The sequence below is a fragment of the Perognathus longimembris genome, chromosome 10, assembly GCF_023159225.1.
Source record: "Perognathus longimembris pacificus isolate PPM17 chromosome 10, ASM2315922v1, whole genome shotgun sequence".
Lineage (NCBI taxonomy): Eukaryota > Metazoa > Chordata > Mammalia > Rodentia > Heteromyidae > Perognathus > Perognathus longimembris.
The window spans coordinates 42595801-42601800 of NC_063170.1; positions in this window are offsets into that span (position 1 = coordinate 42595801).

The following is a 6000-nucleotide window of genomic DNA, read 5'->3' on the forward strand; positions in this document are numbered from 1 at the left end:
TCAATGAAAGATACAAACATACAGTACAAAATGCCATTCATGCAAGCAATTAATTCTGTTTATGGTTGTTGTATCTTGTGTCAGAATATTCTTCTTAGGTAAGTCTTCAAATCTGAATGTAAGAAAACTGCTAACAGGGAATTACTGTTAAGAGTAGTATTCAAATTGCCACTAAGTTATAATGTAATTATCTGAAGTAACCTGAAATTGCCTCAAAAGATAGGTTCAGGCCAGCTCTTTTTTTTTCTTCAAATTTTTATTATCAAACTGATGTACAGAGAAGTTACAGTTTCATACGTTAGGCATTGGATACATTTCTTGTACTGTTTGTTACCTTGTCCCTCATACCCCCCTCCCCCATCCCCCTTACCCTTTCCCCCCCTGAGGTGTTCAGTTCACTTACACAAAACAGTTTTGCAAGTATTGCTTTTGTAGTTGTTTGTATTTTTTTACCCTGTGTCTCTCAATTTTGGTATTCCCTTTCAATTTCCTAGTTCCAATACCAGTATACACAGTTTCCAATATATTCAGATAAGATTACAGAGATACTGTGGGTACAACCACAGGAAGGTGATACAAGAACATCATCATTAATAGAAGCTACAGATGCATATGGGACGATGAAAGTAGTTACAACTGTGATATAACAGTTGTCTCCATAACATGGAGTTCATTTCACTTAGCATCATCTTAGGTGTTCATAAGCATATAGCTATTGGGCCTTGTGATGCTCTGCTATGACTTGCCAAAACCTGTACTAATTATTCCAAATAAGGGAGACCATAGAGTCCATGTTTCTTTGGGTCTGGCTCACTTCACTTAGTATAATTTTTTACAAGTCCTTCCATTTCCTTACAAATGGGACAATGAAATTCTTTCTGATAGAGGCATAAAATTCCATTGTGTATATGTACCACATTTTCCTGATCCATTCGTCTACTGAGGGGCATCTGGGTTGGTTCCAGATTCTCGCTATGACAAATTGTGCTGCGATGAACATTGTTGTGCTGGTGGCATTACTGTGATTTTGTTTGTGGTCTTTTGGATAGATACCCAAAAGTGGGGCTGCTGGGTCATAGGGGAGTTCTGTATTTAGCCTTCTGATGAATCTCCATACTGCTTGCCAGAGTGGCTGAACCAGATTACATTCCCACCAACAATGAAGTAGGGTTCCCTTTTGGCCACATCCCCTCCAACAATTGTTATTGTTAGTTTTCTTGATATATGACATTCTTACTGGGGTGAGATGGAATCTCAATGTTGTTTTGATTTGCATTTCTTTTATGGCCAGTGATGTAGAGCATTTTTTCATATGTCTCCTGGCCATTCTCATTTCCTCATCAGAGAAGTCTCTTTGTAAGTCTTTAGCCCACTTGATGAGGGGCTATTGGTTCTTTGCAGTTTTGTTTTGGAAGAGGGTAATTTTTTTAGTTCTGCATATATTTTAGATATGAGGCCTTTGTCCGTTGAATGGCTGGTAAAGATCTTCTCCCAGTCTGTGGGCTTTCTCTTTATCTTGCAAGCTATGTCCTTTGCCATGCAGAAGCTCTGCAGTTTGATGCAGTCCCATTTGTCCAACCTTTCTTTGATTTGTAGCCTTTCTGGGTCTTTGTTAAGGAAGTTCCGTCCTGTGCCAAGGAGCCCAAGTGTTTCTCCTACTCCTTCCATTAGTGTTTTCAGGGTGTCTGTTTTGATTTCGAGGTCTTTAATCCATTTGGAATTGATTTTGGTGCAGGGTGATATATAAGGATCTAGTTGTAGTTTGTTGCATGTGTTGAGCCAGTTTTGCCAGCACCATTTGTTAAAGAGGCTATCTTTCTTCCATACTATTGTTTTAGCTCCTTTATCAAAGATTAAGCAGGCGTATTTCTGTGGGTTCATTTCTGGGTCGTCAATTCTGTTCCATTGGTCTTCAGGCCTGTTCCGGTGCCAATACCAAGCTGTTTTTATTACTATAGCTTTATAATACAGCTCTTGAGTGGTCTCAAATGCTAAAGATTCTCCAGATTCTTGTTCACCCAGGAGCCATGACTTATAGTCCTGTATAGGTTGTTTTTAATACAAAGCTGACAGTATCAGAATTCCCTAATCTTAGCCATTTCTGCATCTCTAAGGAGGAATAAGGCTCAGGGTTGCGTATTCACTTCTACAGGGATTGTAGGAAGGAATTATTATTATTATTTTGCCTAATATAAATCAAGTCACACCCTTAATTCTGGGTTGATTATAGTTGTCTATGGTAGTGATGGGTGGAGCAGTAAATCTCATAACTTTCATTTCCCTTCTATCTCCATCCAATATGGAGCAAAGCATAAAGTTGGCCTGATCGGTTTCTTGTTTTGAGTATTGAACTAACCTTGAAATTCTCTGCCTCTGAACTTGTTATGTGATAACATACATAGGTTGAGGTTCTTCTGAGGTTTTACTTGCAGGTAAATTCAAGGACCTGATTTCAAGCCCCAGAACCAACATGTATATGCAAAAAAAAATCTATTTGCAGAAAGGTAGTTGGTTATTAAAACTTGTTTCACTTTTTGAGAAGAAAAGTTGGTGAATGGACAGACATGAAAATATATGTATTATTTATCTAAAAAAGATTATAACCCCCTTCTAGAACAAAGATATTTGAGGGCATGATCTGTGCCATTGTTACCTCTATATCCAACTTCTGAGAATGGCAATGACTAGTAGGTGCTTGTGAAAAGCCTCCTAAATTAGAATGAAAAAAAATTCAGTTATTCTTGTGTCAGTGAATCCAGACACAGAATAACTTCATCACATTAAGTTTCACTGACCATGACAGCTGATATTTGAGAACAGAGTTGGGGGTATATGGAGCTAAATCTAAATCTTTGTTTATTTGAGGGATTTTCCATTTTTAAAATCTGTCAAGACCTTAAATATATGTATAACTAAAATCAGAGAAAGTATTTATTAGTCTACTTTGGACTTCAGATGTTTGTGAGTACTTCTAATTGCTTCAGTGCTGCTATTTTTAATTGGTCTGCTGAAAGGATTTTTTTAAATGCTGGAAGAAAGTCTAACTTAAAGAGTTTAAGCTTCTAAATTCCTATGATCTACAGTCAGGTAGACATGACAAATTGTAAGCAAAAGATAATCTCTTCTTTTTACAGAAATGCTAGCCCAAGTATATTCTGTAGGGGGAATTCAGCAACTTTAATATATTCATGTTAGGGAAGCAGATTTTAAAACAGTCATTTGTGGATCACTCCATTCCCTGCTGCTATGCACGTTTTAACTATGATGGTTAGCAGTCTTTTCAGCTGGGGCCTGCAGGTTTTCAGTAGGCTCTGTCTTTAATGGAGAGCCAGGAAAAGCCTAGCTTGTAGAAAGAAGCTAACACTCTGTTTCCCAATGTGCCCTATCTTCCACACAATGGAACCAATGTTGTGTGAGGCAAAGGACTTCAAATCCATTAAGAAAGTCTTAAGCTGCAGGTAAAAGGACACAGAATGGCTTTAAGAAAAGAGAAATTTTAAATCGCATATGAGTTTGTAGATTCTGGGAAGAAAGCAAGCAGAAAAGAGGCTTTCCTTTAGTTAAGGAATAAAATCCTTTTTGGATTTCCCAAGTAGTTTCTTCTGTCCAGTTAGCTAAAATTGGATAACACGGCCATCTGTAGGTAACAGGGAATTGGGGGACAGATGAGATAGCAATGAAGAATGAAGAATGGGGAAGCCATTACTTGCTTGGATAAAAAAAGATGACCTCCTGTGGAATTGGAGGCGATTTTATTTTTGAAGACAGTCAGGAAACTATTATCAAGCTAAACGGGGAAAATGCTATAAGACAGTCTTGAAATCATACTTCCAAACTTCTGTTTGAAGCTTGGATGGATTGATTACTGAAGATCTAATAAGATAGAAATATCAATCTCTGGGGCTGGGGATATGGCCTAGTGGCAAGAGTGCTTGCCTCGTATATATGAGGCCCTGGGTTCAATTCCCCAGCACCATATATACAGAAAATGGCCAGAAGTGGCAGACTGTTAGCTTTGAGCAAAAAGAAGCCAGGGACAGTGCTCAGGCCTTGAGTCCAAGCCCAGGACTGGAAAAAAAAGAAACAACAAACAAAAAAAACAAGAAATATCAATCTCTATTCTATTATAAATTTTTCTACAACTAGTGCTTAGTACATTTATTGTAGAATAATACATGAACATACAGATATTTCAGAAATATATGTATACATAAAATACATATATAATGTATGGACATATATGTATTTTATGCCTATAGCCACTATATGCACATGTAATTCTAAATATAAAATAATGTGAGAAATACTTATTATATTATATTGTCTCATGATCAGAAACTCAGGCAGGACTCTGCCAAGATACATCCCTCCTCTTGTTCCTAACTTTTGCCATGAGTCAACTTTCCTAGGCTGGCTGATTACTAAGTTACAGTACAGTGTGAAAGTGTGGGACATTTTGAAATACGGACCATCAGTCTATCTTTTTTGTATTGTAGGTTAGCCATTATCATATATATAATGTTGTTACAGGCATTGATGGCTCATTATTTATCTTATATACATAATATTATCATAGGTTAGCATTTGTGTTATATACACACACTTTTGAATCAGGCAAAACAAGTAAAGGTCCATTTGGTTTACTCATGGACGCGCCTAAAGAGAAAAGCCAAATAAAGCCGGAAGCCATCTCAAGGTTCTTGAATGAAGGCTCTAGGTTAGTTTCTTACTCTGATATCCAGGGAGGCCCGTGATGGAGAGAGAAAACACAAAAGGTACTACATCAATATCTGTAGAGTGCCTTTAACATACAGTCATCTTTCCTACTGTCAAAATAGCTTTACGTTCCAAAGGAGGACTCATTACAAAAAACTGCTTCAGTAGAGATGATCACATTCAATGGTCTGAAAGGATCTACACCAGCTTACTTGAGACCATCAGGGAAACAGATGAGCATTGTCTTTTAGCTAGAATTGGCATCTAATTGTGTCATAGCATGTGGCTGCCAGTTTCTTAAACAATGTTTACCGTCAAATAGCTTTTAGAAATGTTTTCACTGATTAAAGACAAAATGACTCTTAAATGCCAGTTTGATGTGGACTTGAGCTGTGTTAAGTAGAAATTGACAAAAACTTTGAGGCAGATGCTGAAATCTCAAATTTACTGAAGGCCTGAAGCTTTATGGCAGACAAGAGGCTCAGAGAAGAATCATAACACAATCAGGCAAGAACATCATGTGGGCACCGAATGACCCATGAATCTTGTGTGTGTGCCATCCCAATGGAAACCCATTTATACTTTAGATCCTAAACGATTTACTATTTCTAGAGGCAACAAAACAATACAAACATTTTCCTGATGGATCTGCCACAAACCAAATGAAACCGTTCTATTTTACCATTGAAGGTAAATTTAACTTGATTTTCAACTCATTGCTCGTGCTGTATGGGTCAATTGGAGCACAATGTGAACTAACTTTTCTGTGTTATCGTAGGTTAGCACTTATTATATAAAGAGTCCTTTTGAATCAGGCCAAACAAGTAAAGATCTACTTGGTTTTGTTCACACTACTTCTAAAATTATTAAAATAATGTTGTTCTTGATAAGAAATGATGGAAATTATCACCATCTCCTAAAGAAAAGTCAATGGGGAAGTATGATCAGAATTAGTGTAGTAGATCCTAATTTTCCTGATGTGATGCTGTATCCTAGATTGGGTTAGGAAGTATATATCCAGGCATTTAATTTCCAAATATGCATAGACAATCATTTTTACTACAGGATATCACAGACTAGCTCCATGTTTTTATAACAATTTTTATAACAATATTTTATAACATAGCTATAGCATATTTCTCCTTATTAATAATTTGATATTTTATGGTGCCAGTCATTTCAGTTTATGAATTACTCTATATGTTCAGTTTCTATATTATTATATCATTACATGTATATGTGTATATATGTATATATATATTGCACACATACAATGCATATGGC